Below are 14,618 nucleotides of genomic sequence, written 5' to 3' on the forward strand. Positions count from 1 at the left end.
CAGACTCAGGATAGGTGAAGGTTGAGAGCCACGCGTCCTCTGAAACACAACCCAGCCAAGCTGCACTGCTCACTTAACCTGGAAACCAGCTGCACCAATGTGTCAGAGGAAACACAGTACACCTGGCGACCGTGTCAGTGTGCATTGCGCCCGGCCTTCCACAGGAATCCCTAGTGCGCGATGGGACAAGAACATCCCTGCCGGACAAACTGTCCCCTAAACGAGACGACACCGGGCCAATTGTGCACCGCCTCATGGGTCTCCCGGTCGCGGCCGGCTGCAACAGAGGACACAGGCTTGAACCAGGATCCTGCTCTGCATTGCAGTGTCTTAGAACACTGCGCCACTCAGGAGACCCGACAACCTATCTTACCATTACTACCGATCTGCGTGCCAGTTATGGTTTTCATATGCATATTTTCGTAGAACAGTTTGATTGATTTCATATGTAAAGTCTTCGTATCTCAAAATCATTTTCAAGTGGTGAATAAAAATGATATCTAAACCAAAATGAAAACTACACAAATCTAAAAGTCACTTCTATTGCCATTGCCAACAATGTAAAAACGGCCTACATAAAGCCAACAAATAAAATCATTACAGTCTGAAGGTGGAAAAAATATTCTGATAAAAAATAAATCACTTTGGCTACACATGGCCTTTCTGCAAGGAACATGAAACAATGTAGCAACTAATCAACTTGGTCCAGCCAGATGCTTGAGCTAACAAACTTGCAACGTTGTATAATATATTTTGGACCCTCAGTTTCCCCTGCCAGTGACCTCCGGGCAGACACAGCTGTAGGCTTAATATCAGGCTATTTACGCAAGGACAAGAAGTAATCAGGTAGGCCTATTTTATAACGTTTCCATCCCCCGCGGCTTCAGCAATGGATTGGTCCACTGAGATATGCGTCAATCAAGACGTGCCATAAATCTTTTTTTGGGGCAACTGCTCAACTACAAAATTCTCAGTCGACCAACAGCCTATGGACCAGTTGAGTAAAAGGTGTCAGCCCTATTTGATACTGAGATAAAAACAGCTGCACTAGACCTTTAGCAGATTCATTTCAAAGGGTGATTCAAACAAAATACCCAGTTGCGTTGGCCGGGAATCGAACCCGGGTCAACTGCTTGGAAGGCAGCTATGCTCACCACTATACCACCAACGCTTACTAAATAACTACCAGGAGCAGTCTCTGTTTGAAAATGAAAGTAAAAGAAAACCTACATTTGACATTTGCAGAATAATAATGGGATTCCCTAAAAACACATCACTGACATCACCAGGCGGTAAATGAGTTAATAGACCAATAACAAAGAGTTCCAAACGGCTCTGCCAATAACAGCTAGTTTTCAGGTTTCCCCCTTTCCACTCAGACAATGCCAGACATTCCTAGCAAAATTCTTGCTTGACAAATTCGTCTTTACTAACAAGTCATTTTTGCTTATTTTGGATCATTTTCATTGAAAACAATCACAGTAAGGTATTTGATTGTTACCTAGAAATGATTTGACTGATCCATTGCTGAAGTCCCCAACAACATTTTTTCGAGTCGACCGAAAGCCGTTCTTTCGACCAGTCGACTGGTTCAAATGTTTAAAAGTGTGTTTTTCCATATATAAACTGAATAAAACCAACTATATGTAGGCTATTGAGCTTGTCTGATGCTTTAAGCATTACTCAAGAGGGTGCCCTAACCTAACCTGAAGAACAAAACCTTTTCCCGAATCTCCTCCTCCCGCTGCTGATGGCCTTTGCACCATTACGCTCCAGGCATTAGGCTACACCAGGGGGTCAGTTTCCATTTAGAGTGCCAATTAACCTTTCATTTATTTTTTACCGCCAAATTTCATGATATCCAATTGGTAGTTACAGTCTTGTCCCATCTCAAATCAAATCAAATCAAATCAAATTTTATTTGTCACATACACATGGTTAGCAGATGGTAATGCTGACACCACACTCCGAGGGCCCTCACCTCCTCCCTGTAGGCCGTCTCGTCGTTGTTGGTAATCAAGCCTACCACTGTTGTGTCGTCCGCAAACTTGATGATTGAGTTGGAGGCGTGCGTGGCCACGCAGTCGTGGGTGAACAGGGAGTACAGGAGAGGGCTCAGAACGCACCCTTGTGGGGCCCCAGTGTTGAGGATCAGCGGGGAGGAGATGTTGTTGCCTACCCTCACCACCTGGGGGCGGCCCGTCAGGAAGTCCAGTACCCAGTTGCACAGGGCGGGGTCGAGACCCAGGGTCTCGAGCTTGATGACGAGCTTGGAGGGTACTATGGTGTTGAATGCCGAGCTGTAGTCGATGAACAGCATTCTCACATAGGTATTCCTCTTGTCCAGATGGGTTAGGGCAGTGTGCAGTGTGGTTGAGATTGCATCGTCTGTGGACCTATTTGGGCGGTAAGCAAATTGGAGTGGGTCTAGGGTGTCAGGTAGGGTGGAGGTGATATGGTCCTTGACTAGTCTCTCAAAGCACTTCATGATGACGGAAGTGAGTGCTACGGGGCTGTAGTCGTTTAGCTCAGTTACCTTAGCTTTCTTGGGAACAGGAACAATGGTGGCCCTCTTGAAGCATGTGGGAACAGCAGACTGGTATAGGGATTGATTGAATATGTCCGTAAACACACCGGCCAGCTGGTCTGCGCATGCTCTGAGGGCGCGGCTGGGGATGCCGTCTGGGCCTGCAGCCTTGCGAGGGTTAACACGTTTAAATGTCTTACTCACCTCGGCTGCAGTGAAGGAGAGACCGCATGTTTTCGTTGCAGGCCGTGTCAGTGGCACTGTATTGTCCTCAAAGCGGGAAAAAAAGTTATTAAGTCTGTCTGGGAGCAGGACATCCTGGTCCGTGACTGTGCTGGATTTCTTCCTGTAGTCCGTGATTGACTGTAGACCCTGCCACATGCCTCTTGTGTCTGAGCCGTTGAATTGAGATTCTACTTTGTCTCTGTACTGACGCTTAGCTTGTTTGATAGCCTTGCGGAGGGAATAGCTGCACTGTTTGTATTCGGTCATGTTACCAGACACCTTGCCCTGATTAAAAGCACTGGTTCGCGCTTTCAGTTTCACGCGAATGCTGCCATCAATCCACGGTTTCTGGTTAGGGAATGTTTTAATCGTTGCTATGGGAACGACATCTTCAACGCACGTTCTAATGAACTCGCACACCGAATCAGCGTATTCGTCAATGTTGTTGTCTGACGCAATACGAAACATGTCCCAGTCCACGTGATGGAAGCAGTCTTGGAGTGTGGAGTCAGCTTGGTCGGACCAGCGTTGGACAGACCTCAGCGTGGGAGCCTCTTGCCATTGCCAACAATGTAAAAACGGCCTACATAAAGCCAACAAATAAAATCATTACAGTCTGAAGGTGGAAAAAATATTCTGATAAAAAATAAATCACTTTGGCTACACATGGCCTTTCTGCAAGGAACATGAAACAATGTAGCAACTAATCAACTTGGTCCAGCCAGATGCTTGAGCTAACAAACTTGCAACGTTGTATAATATATTTTGGACCCTCAGTTTCCCCTGCCAGTGACCTCCGGGCAGACACAGCTGTAGGCTTAATATCAGGCTATTTACGCAAGGACAAGAAGTAATCAGGTAGGCCTATTTTATAACGTTTCCATCCCCCGCGGCTTCAGCAATGGATTGGTCCACTGAGATATGTGTCAATCAAGACGTGCCATAAATCTTTTTTTGGGGCAACTGCTCAACTACAAAATTCTCAGTCGACCAACAGCCTATGGACCAGTTGACTAAAAGGTGTCAGCCCTATTTGGTGATTCAAACAAAATACCCAGTTGCGTTGGCCGGGAATCGAACCCGGGTCAACTGCTTGGAAGGCAGCTATGCTCACCACTATACCACCAACGCTTACTAAATAACTACCAGGAGCAGTCTCTGTTTGAAAATGAAAGTAATAGAAAACCTACATTTGACATTTGCAGAATAATAATGGGATTCCCTAAAAACACATCACTGACATCACCAGGCGGTAAATGAGTTAATAGACCAATAACAAAGAGTTCCAAACGGCTCTGCCAATAACAGCTAGTTTTCAGGTTTCCCCCTTTCCACTCAGACAATGCCAGACATTCCTAGCAAAATTCTTGCTTGACAAATTCGTCTTTACTAACAAGTCATTTTTGCTTATTTTGGATCATTTTCATTGAAAACAATCACAGTAAGGTATTTGATTGTTACCTAGAAATGATTTGACTGATCCATTGCTGAAGTCCCCAACAATTTTTTTCGAGTCGACCGAAAGCCGTTCTTTCGACCAGTCGACTGGTTCAAATGTTTAAAAGTGTGTTTTTCTATATATAAACTGAATAAAACCAACTATATGTAGGCTATTGAGCTTGTCTGATGCTTTAAGCATTACTCAAGAGGGTGCCCTAACCTAACCTGAAGAACAAAACCTTTTCCCGAATCTCCTCCTCCCGCTGCTGATGGCCTTTGCACCATTACGCTCCAGGCATTAGGCTACACCAGGGGGTCAGTTTCCATTTAGAGTGCCAATTAACCTTTCATTTATTTTTTACCGCCAAATTTCATGATATCCAATTGGTAGTTACAGTCTTGTCCCATCTCCACAACAGACTCAGGATAGGTGAAGGTTGAGAGCCACGCGTCCTCTGAAACACAACCCAGCCAAGCTGCACTGCTCACTTAACCTGGAAACCAGCTGCACCAATGTGTCAGAGGAAACACAGTACACCTGGCGACCGTGTCAGTGTGCATTGCGCCCGGCCTTCCACAGGAATCCCTAGTGCGCGATGGGACAAGAACATCCCTGCCGGACAAACTGTCCCCTAAACGAGACGACACCGGGCCAATTGTGCACCGCCTCATGGGTCTCCCGGTCGCGGCCGGCTGCAACAGAGGACACAGGCTTGAACCAGGATCCTGCTCTGCATTGCAGTGTCTTAGAACACTGCGCCACTCAGGAGACCCGACAACCTATCTTACCATTACTACCGATCTGCGTGCCAGTTATGGTTTTCATATGCATATTTTCGTAGAACAGTTTGATTGATTTCATATGTAAAGTCTTCGTATCTCAAAATCATTTTCAAGTGGTGAATAAAAATGATATCTAAACCAAAATGAAAACTACACAAATCTAAAAGTCACTTCTATTGCCATTGCCAACAATGTAAAAACGGCCTACATAAAGCCAACAAATAAAATCATTACAGTCTGAAGGTGGAAAAAATATTCTGATAAAAAATAAATCACTTTGGCTACACATGGCCTTTCTGCAAGGAACATGAAACAATGTAGCAACTAATCAACTTGGTCCAGCCAGATGCTTGAGCTAACAAACTTGCAACGTTGTATAATATATTTTGGACCCTCAGTTTCCCCTGCCAGTGACCTCCGGGCAGACACAGCTGTAGGCTTAATATCAGGCTATTTACGCAAGGACAAGAAGTAATCAGGTAGGCCTATTTTATAACGTTTCCATCCCCCGCGGCTTCAGCAATGGATTGGTCCACTGAGATATGCGTCAATCAAGACGTGCCATAAATCTTTTTTTGGGGCAACTGCTCAACTACAAAATTCTCAGTCGACCAACAGCCTATGGACCAGTTGAGTAAAAGGTGTCAGCCCTATTTGATACTGAGATAAAAACAGCTGCACTAGACCTTTAGCAGATTCATTTCAAAGGGTGATTCAAACAAAATACCCAGTTGCGTTGGCCGGGAATCGAACCCGGGTCAACTGCTTGGAAGGCAGCTATGCTCACCACTATACCACCAACGCTTACTAAATAACTACCAGGAGCAGTCTCTGTTTGAAAATGAAAGTAAAAGAAAACCTACATTTGACATTTGCAGAATAATAATGGGATTCCCTAAAAACACATCACTGACATCACCAGGCGGTAAATGAGTTAATAGACCAATAACAAAGAGTTCCAAACGGCTCTGCCAATAACAGCTAGTTTTCAGGTTTCCCCCTTTCCACTCAGACAATGCCAGACATTCCTAGCAAAATTCTTGCTTGACAAATTCGTCTTTACTAACAAGTCATTTTTGCTTATTTTGGATCATTTTCATTGAAAACAATCACAGTAAGGTATTTGATTGTTACCTAGAAATGATTTGACTGATCCATTGCTGAAGTCCCCAACAACATTTTTTCGAGTCGACCGAAAGCCGTTCTTTCGACCAGTCGACTGGTTCAAATGTTTAAAAGTGTGTTTTTCCATATATAAACTGAATAAAACCAACTATATGTAGGCTATTGAGCTTGTCTGATGCTTTAAGCATTACTCAAGAGGGTGCCCTAACCTAACCTGAAGAACAAAACCTTTTCCCGAATCTCCTCCTCCCGCTGCTGATGGCCTTTGCACCATTACGCTCCAGGCATTAGGCTACACCAGGGGGTCAGTTTCCATTTAGAGTGCCAATTAACCTTTCATTTATTTTTTACCGCCAAATTTCATGATATCCAATTGGTAGTTACAGTCTTGTCCCATCTCAAATCAAATCAAATCAAATCAAATTTTATTTGTCACATACACATGGTTAGCAGATGGTAATGCTGACACCACACTCCGAGGGCCCTCACCTCCTCCCTGTAGGCCGTCTCGTCGTTGTTGGTAATCAAGCCTACCACTGTTGTGTCGTCCGCAAACTTGATGATTGAGTTGGAGGCGTGCGTGGCCACGCAGTCGTGGGTGAACAGGGAGTACAGGAGAGGGCTCAGAACGCACCCTTGTGGGGCCCCAGTGTTGAGGATCAGCGGGGAGGAGATGTTGTTGCCTACCCTCACCACCTGGGGGCGGCCCGTCAGGAAGTCCAGTACCCAGTTGCACAGGGCGGGGTCGAGACCCAGGGTCTCGAGCTTGATGACGAGCTTGGAGGGTACTATGGTGTTGAATGCCGAGCTGTAGTCGATGAACAGCATTCTCACATAGGTATTCCTCTTGTCCAGATGGGTTAGGGCAGTGTGCAGTGTGGTTGAGATTGCATCGTCTGTGGACCTATTTGGGCGGTAAGCAAATTGGAGTGGGTCTAGGGTGTCAGGTAGGGTGGAGGTGATATGGTCCTTGACTAGTCTCTCAAAGCACTTCATGATGACGGAAGTGAGTGCTACGGGGCTGTAGTCGTTTAGCTCAGTTACCTTAGCTTTCTTGGGAACAGGAACAATGGTGGCCCTCTTGAAGCATGTGGGAACAGCAGACTGGTATAGGGATTGATTGAATATGTCCGTAAACACACCGGCCAGCTGGTCTGCGCATGCTCTGAGGGCGCGGCTGGGGATGCCGTCTGGGCCTGCAGCCTTGCGAGGGTTAACACGTTTAAATGTCTTACTCACCTCGGCTGCAGTGAAGGAGAGACCGCATGTTTTCGTTGCAGGCCGTGTCAGTGGCACTGTATTGTCCTCAAAGCGGGAAAAAAAGTTATTAAGTCTGTCTGGGAGCAGGACATCCTGGTCCGTGACTGTGCTGGATTTCTTCCTGTAGTCCGTGATTGACTGTAGACCCTGCCACATGCCTCTTGTGTCTGAGCCGTTGAATTGAGATTCTACTTTGTCTCTGTACTGACGCTTAGCTTGTTTGATAGCCTTGCGGAGGGAATAGCTGCACTGTTTGTATTCGGTCATGTTACCAGACACCTTGCCCTGATTAAAAGCACTGGTTCGCGCTTTCAGTTTCACGCGAATGCTGCCATCAATCCACGGTTTCTGGTTAGGGAATGTTTTAATCGTTGCTATGGGAACGACATCTTCAACGCAAGTTCTAATGAACTCGCACACCGAATCAGCGTATTCGTCAATGTTGTTGTCTGACGCAATACGAAACATGTCCCAGTCCACGTGATGGAAGCAGTCTTGGAGTGTGGAGTCAGCTTGGTCGGACCAGCGTTGGACAGACCTCAGCGTGGGAGCCTCTTGCCATTGCCAACAATGTAAAAACGGCCTACATAAAGCCAACAAATAAAATCATTACAGTCTGAAGGTGGAAAAAATATTCTGATAAAAAATAAATCACTTTGGCTACACATGGCCTTTCTGCAAGGAACATGAAACAATGTAGCAACTAATCAACTTGGTCCAGCCAGATGCTTGAGCTAACAAACTTGCAACGTTGTATAATATATTTTGGACCCTCAGTTTCCCCTGCCAGTGACCTCCGGGCAGACACAGCTGTAGGCTTAATATCAGGCTATTTACGCAAGGACAAGAAGTAATCAGGTAGGCCTATTTTATAACGTTTCCATCCCCCGCGGCTTCAGCAATGGATTGGTCCACTGAGATATGTGTCAATCAAGACGTGCCATAAATCTTTTTTTGGGGCAACTGCTCAACTACAAAATTCTCAGTCGACCAACAGCCTATGGACCAGTTGACTAAAAGGTGTCAGCCCTATTTGGTGATTCAAACAAAATACCCAGTTGCGTTGGCCGGGAATCGAACCCGGGTCAACTGCTTGGAAGGCAGCTATGCTCACCACTATACCACCAACGCTTACTAAATAACTACCAGGAGCAGTCTCTGTTTGAAAATGAAAGTAAAAGAAAACCTACATTTGACATTTGCAGAATAATAATGGGATTCCCTAAAAACACATCACTGACATCACCAGGCGGTAAATGAGTTAATAGACCAATAACAAAGAGTTCCAAACGGCTCTGCCAATAACAGCTAGTTTTCAGGTTTCCCCCTTTCCACTCAGACAATGCCAGACATTCCTAGCAAAATTCTTGCTTGACAAATTCGTCTTTACTAACAAGTCATTTTTGCTTATTTTGGATCATTTTCATTGAAAACAATCACAGTAAGGTATTTGATTGTTACCTAGAAATGATTTGACTGATCCATTGCTGAAGTCCCCAACAACATTTTTTCGAGTCGACCGAAAGCCGTTCTTTCGACCAGTCGACTGGTTCAAATGTTTAAAAGTGTGTTTTTCCATATATAAACTGAATAAAACCAACTATATGTAGGCTATTGAGCTTGTCTGATGCTTTAAGCATTACTCAAGAGGGTGCCCTAACCTAACCTGAAGAACAAAACCTTTTCCCGAATCTCCTCCTCCCGCTGCTGATGGCCTTTGCACCATTACGCTCCAGGCATTAGGCTACACCAGGGGGTCAGTTTCCATTTAGAGTGCCAATTAACCTTTCATTTATTTTTTACCGCCAAATTTCATGATATCCAATTGGTAGTTACAGTCTTGTCCCATCTCAAATCAAATCAAATCAAATCAAATTTTATTTGTCACATACACATGGTTAGCAGATGGTAATGCTGACACCACACTCCGAGGGCCCTCACCTCCTCCCTGTAGGCCGTCTCGTCGTTGTTGGTAATCAAGCCTACCACTGTTGTGTCGTCCGCAAACTTGATGATTGAGTTGGAGGCGTGCGTGGCCACGCAGTCGTGGGTGAACAGGGAGTACAGGAGAGGGCTCAGAACGCACCCTTGTGGGGCCCCAGTGTTGAGGATCAGCGGGGAGGAGATGTTGTTGCCTACCCTCACCACCTGGGGGCGGCCCGTCAGGAAGTCCAGTACCCAGTTGCACAGGGCGGGGTCGAGACCCAGGGTCTCGAGCTTGATGACGAGCTTGGAGGGTACTATGGTGTTGAATGCCGAGCTGTAGTCGATGAACAGCATTCTCACATAGGTATTCCTCTTGTCCAGATGGGTTAGGGCAGTGTGCAGTGTGGTTGAGATTGCATCGTCTGTGGACCTATTTGGGCGGTAAGCAAATTGGAGTGGGTCTAGGGTGTCAGGTAGGGTGGAGGTGATATGGTCCTTGACTAGTCTCTCAAAGCACTTCATGATGACGGAAGTGAGTGCTACGGGGCTGTAGTCGTTTAGCTCAGTTACCTTAGCTTTCTTGGGAACAGGAACAATGGTGGCCCTCTTGAAGCATGTGGGAACAGCAGACTGGTATAGGGATTGATTGAATATGTCCGTAAACACACCGGCCAGCTGGTCTGCGCATGCTCTGAGGGCGCGGCTGGGGATGCCGTCTGGGCCTGCAGCCTTGCGAGGGTTAACACGTTTAAATGTCTTACTCACCTCGGCTGCAGTGAAGGAGAGACCGCATGTTTTCGTTGCAGGCCGTGTCAGTGGCACTGTATTGTCCTCAAAGCGGGAAAAAAAGTTATTAAGTCTGTCTGGGAGCAGGACATCCTGGTCCGTGACTGTGCTGGATTTCTTCCTGTAGTCCGTGATTGACTGTAGACCCTGCCACATGCCTCTTGTGTCTGAGCCGTTGAATTGAGATTCTACTTTGTCTCTGTACTGACGCTTAGCTTGTTTGATAGCCTTGCGGAGGGAATAGCTGCACTGTTTGTATTCGGTCATGTTACCAGACACCTTGCCCTGATTAAAAGCACTGGTTCGCGCTTTCAGTTTCACGCGAATGCTGCCATCAATCCACGGTTTCTGGTTAGGGAATGTTTTAATCGTTGCTATGGGAACGACATCTTCAACGCACGTTCTAATGAACTCGCACACCGAATCAGCGTATTCGTCAATGTTGTTGTCTGACGCAATACGAAACATGTCCCAGTCCACGTGATGGAAGCAGTCTTGGAGTGTGGAGTCAGCTTGGTCGGACCAGCGTTGGACAGACCTCAGCGTGGGAGCCTCTTGCCATTGCCAACAATGTAAAAACGGCCTACATAAAGCCAACAAATAAAATCATTACAGTCTGAAGGTGGAAAAAATATTCTGATAAAAAATAAATCACTTTGGCTACACATGGCCTTTCTGCAAGGAACATGAAACAATGTAGCAACTAATCAACTTGGTCCAGCCAGATGCTTGAGCTAACAAACTTGCAACGTTGTATAATATATTTTGGACCCTCAGTTTCCCCTGCCAGTGACCTCCGGGCAGACACAGCTGTAGGCTTAATATCAGGCTATTTACGCAAGGACAAGAAGTAATCAGGTAGGCCTATTTTATAACGTTTCCATCCCCCGCGGCTTCAGCAATGGATTGGTCCACTGAGATATGTGTCAATCAAGACGTGCCATAAATCTTTTTTTGGGGCAACTGCTCAACTACAAAATTCTCAGTCGACCAACAGCCTATGGACCAGTTGACTAAAAGGTGTCAGCCCTATTTGGTGATTCAAACAAAATACCCAGTTGCGTTGGCCGGGAATCGAACCCGGGTCAACTGCTTGGAAGGCAGCTATGCTCACCACTATACCACCAACGCTTACTAAATAACTACCAGGAGCAGTCTCTGTTTGAAAATGAAAGTAAAAGAAAACCTACATTTGACATTTGCAGAATAATAATGGGATTCCCTAAAAACACATCACTGACATCACCAGGCGGTAAATGAGTTAATAGACCAATAACAAAGAGTTCCAAACGGCTCTGCCAATAACAGCTAGTTTTCAGGTTTCCCCCTTTCCACTCAGACAATGCCAGACATTCCTAGCAAAATTCTTGCTTGACAAATTCGTCTTTACTAACAAGTCATTTTTGCTTATTTTGGATCATTTTCATTGAAAACAATCACAGTAAGGTATTTGATTGTTACCTAGAAATGATTTGACTGATCCATTGCTGAAGTCCCCAACAACATTTTTTCGAGTCGACCGAAAGCCGTTCTTTCGACCAGTCGACTGGTTCAAATGTTTAAAAGTGTGTTTTTCCATATATAAACTGAATAAAACCAACTATATGTAGGCTATTGAGCTTGTCTGATGCTTTAAGCATTACTCAAGAGGGTGCCCTAACCTAACCTGAAGAACAAAACCTTTTCCCGAATCTCCTCCTCCCGCTGCTGATGGCCTTTGCACCATTACGCTCCAGGCATTAGGCTACACCAGGGGGTCAGTTTCCATTTAGAGTGCCAATTAACCTTTCATTTATTTTTTACCGCCAAATTTCATGATATCCAATTGGTAGTTACAGTCTTGTCCCATCTCAAATCAAATCAAATCAAATCAAATTTTATTTGTCACATACACATGGTTAGCAGATGGTAATGCTGACACCACACTCCGAGGGCCCTCACCTCCTCCCTGTAGGCCGTCTCGTCGTTGTTGGTAATCAAGCCTACCACTGTTGTGTCGTCCGCAAACTTGATGATTGAGTTGGAGGCGTGCGTGGCCACGCAGTCGTGGGTGAACAGGGAGTACAGGAGAGGGCTCAGAACGCACCCTTGTGGGGCCCCAGTGTTGAGGATCAGCGGGGAGGAGATGTTGTTGCCTACCCTCACCACCTGGGGGCGGCCCGTCAGGAAGTCCAGTACCCAGTTGCACAGGGCGGGGTCGAGACCCAGGGTCTCGAGCTTGATGACGAGCTTGGAGGGTACTATGGTGTTGAATGCCGAGCTGTAGTCGATGAACAGCATTCTCACATAGGTATTCCTCTTGTCCAGATGGGTTAGGGCAGTGTGCAGTGTGGTTGAGATTGCATCGTCTGTGGACCTATTTGGGCGGTAAGCAAATTGGAGTGGGTCTAGGGTGTCAGGTAGGGTGGAGGTGATATGGTCCTTGACTAGTCTCTCAAAGCACTTCATGATGACGGAAGTGAGTGCTACGGGGCTGTAGTCGTTTAGCTCAGTTACCTTAGCTTTCTTGGGAACAGGAACAATGGTGGCCCTCTTGAAGCATGTGGGAACAGCAGACTGGTATAGGGATTGATTGAATATGTCCGTAAACACACCGGCCAGCTGGTCTGCGCATGCTCTGAGGGCGCGGCTGGGGATGCCGTCTGGGCCTGCAGCCTTGCGAGGGTTAACACGTTTAAATGTCTTACTCACCTCGGCTGCAGTGAAGGAGAGACCGCATGTTTTCGTTGCAGGCCGTGTCAGTGGCACTGTATTGTCCTCAAACCGCCAAATTTCATGATATCCAATTGGTAGTTACAGTCTTGTCCCATCTCAAATCAAATCAAATCAAATCAAATTTTATTTGTCACATACACATGGTTAGCAGATGGTAATGCTGACACCACACTCCGAGGGCCCTCACCTCCTCCCTGTAGGCCGTCTCGTCGTTGTTGGTAATCAAGCCTACCACTGTTGTGTCGTCCGCAAACTTGATGATTGAGTTGGAGGCGTGCGTGGCCACGCAGTCGTGGGTGAACAGGGAGTACAGGAGAGGGCTCAGAACGCACCCTTGTGGGGCCCCAGTGTTGAGGATCAGCGGGGAGGAGATGTTGTTGCCTACCCTCACCACCTGGGGGCGGCCCGTCAGGAAGTCCAGTACCCAGTTGCACAGGGCGGGGTCGAGACCCAGGGTCTCGAGCTTGATGACGAGCTTGGAGGGTACTATGGTGTTGAATGCCGAGCTGTAGTCGATGAACAGCATTCTCACATAGGTATTCCTCTTGTCCAGATGGGTTAGGGCAGTGTGCAGTGTGGTTGAGATTGCATCGTCTGTGGACCTATTTGGGCGGTAAGCAAATTGGAGTGGGTCTAGGGTGTCAGGTAGGGTGGAGGTGATATGGTCCTTGACTAGTCTCTCAAAGCACTTCATGATGACGGAAGTGAGTGCTACGGGGCTGTAGTCGTTTAGCTCAGTTACCTTAGCTTTCTTGGGAACAGGAACAATGGTGGCCCTCTTGAAGCATGTGGGAACAGCAGACTGGTATAGGGATTGATTGAATATGTCCGTAAACACACCGGCCAGCTGGTCTGCGCATGCTCTGAGGGCGCGGCTGGGGATGCCGTCTGGGCCTGCAGCCTTGCGAGGGTTAACACGTTTAAATGTCTTACTCACCTCGGCTGCAGTGAAGGAGAGACCGCATGTTTTCGTTGCAGGCCGTGTCAGTGGCACTGTATTGTCCTCAAAGCGGGAAAAAAAGTTATTAAGTCTGTCTGGGAGCAGGACATCCTGGTCCGTGACTGTGCTGGATTTCTTCCTGTAGTCCGTGATTGACTGTAGACCCTGCCACATGCCTCTTGTGTCTGAGCCGTTGAATTGAGATTCTACTTTGTCTCTGTACTGACGCTTAGCTTGTTTGATAGCCTTGCGGAGGGAATAGCTGCACTGTTTGTATTCGGTCATGTTACCAGACACCTTGCCCTGATTAAAAGCACTGGTTCGCGCTTTCAGTTTCACGCGAATGCTGCCATCAATCCACGGTTTCTGGTTAGGGAATGTTTTAATCGTTGCTATGGGAACGACATCTTCAACGCACGTTCTAATGAACTCGCACACCGAATCAGCGTATTCGTCAATGTTGTTGTCTGACGCAATACGAAACATGTCCCAGTCCACGTGATGGAAGCAGTCTTGGAGTGTGGAGTCAGCTTGGTCGGACCAGCGTTGGACAGACCTCAGCGTGGGAGCCTCTTGCCATTGCCAACAATGTAAAAACGGCCTACATAAAGCCAACAAATAAAATCATTACAGTCTGAAGGTGGAAAAAATATTCTGATAAAAAATAAATCACTTTGGCTACACATGGCCTTTCTGCAAGGAACATGAAACAATGTAGCAACTAATCAACTTGGTCCAGCCAGATGCTTGAGCTAACAAACTTGCAACGTTGTATAATATATTTTGGACCCTCAGTTTCCCCTGCCAGTGACCTCCGGGCAGACACAGCTGTAGGCTTAATATCAGGCTATTTACGCAAGGACAAGAAGTAATCAGGTAGGCCTATTTTAT

The 14,618-nt window shown here is 46.5% G+C and overlaps 5 non-coding genes across 5 annotated transcripts; all 5 read right to left on the minus strand.

Annotated features, from left to right (window-relative positions):
* Nucleotides 1–1,099: 1,099 nt before the first annotated feature.
* trnag-ucc lies at nt 1,100–1,171 on the minus strand. Its single transcript has one exon. It is a non-coding gene; the product is annotated as a tRNA-Gly (tRNA).
* Nucleotides 1,172–3,811: 2,640 nt separating this feature from the next.
* Nucleotides 3,812–3,883, minus strand: trnag-ucc. The gene has a single exon. It is a non-coding gene; the product is annotated as a tRNA-Gly (tRNA).
* A 1,824-nt stretch (nt 3,884–5,707) lies between these two features.
* Nucleotides 5,708–5,779, minus strand: trnag-ucc. The gene has a single exon. It is a non-coding gene; the product is annotated as a tRNA-Gly (tRNA).
* Nucleotides 5,780–8,419: 2,640 nt separating this feature from the next.
* On the minus strand, nt 8,420–8,491 carry trnag-ucc. The gene has a single exon. It is a non-coding gene; the product is annotated as a tRNA-Gly (tRNA).
* Nucleotides 8,492–11,131: 2,640 nt separating this feature from the next.
* Nucleotides 11,132–11,203, minus strand: trnag-ucc. The gene has a single exon. It is a non-coding gene; the product is annotated as a tRNA-Gly (tRNA).
* Nucleotides 11,204–14,618: the final 3,415 nt, after the last annotated feature.

The sequence above is a fragment of the Oncorhynchus mykiss genome, chromosome 28, assembly GCF_013265735.2.
Source record: "Oncorhynchus mykiss isolate Arlee chromosome 28, USDA_OmykA_1.1, whole genome shotgun sequence".
Taxonomy (NCBI): domain Eukaryota; kingdom Metazoa; phylum Chordata; class Actinopteri; order Salmoniformes; family Salmonidae; genus Oncorhynchus; species Oncorhynchus mykiss.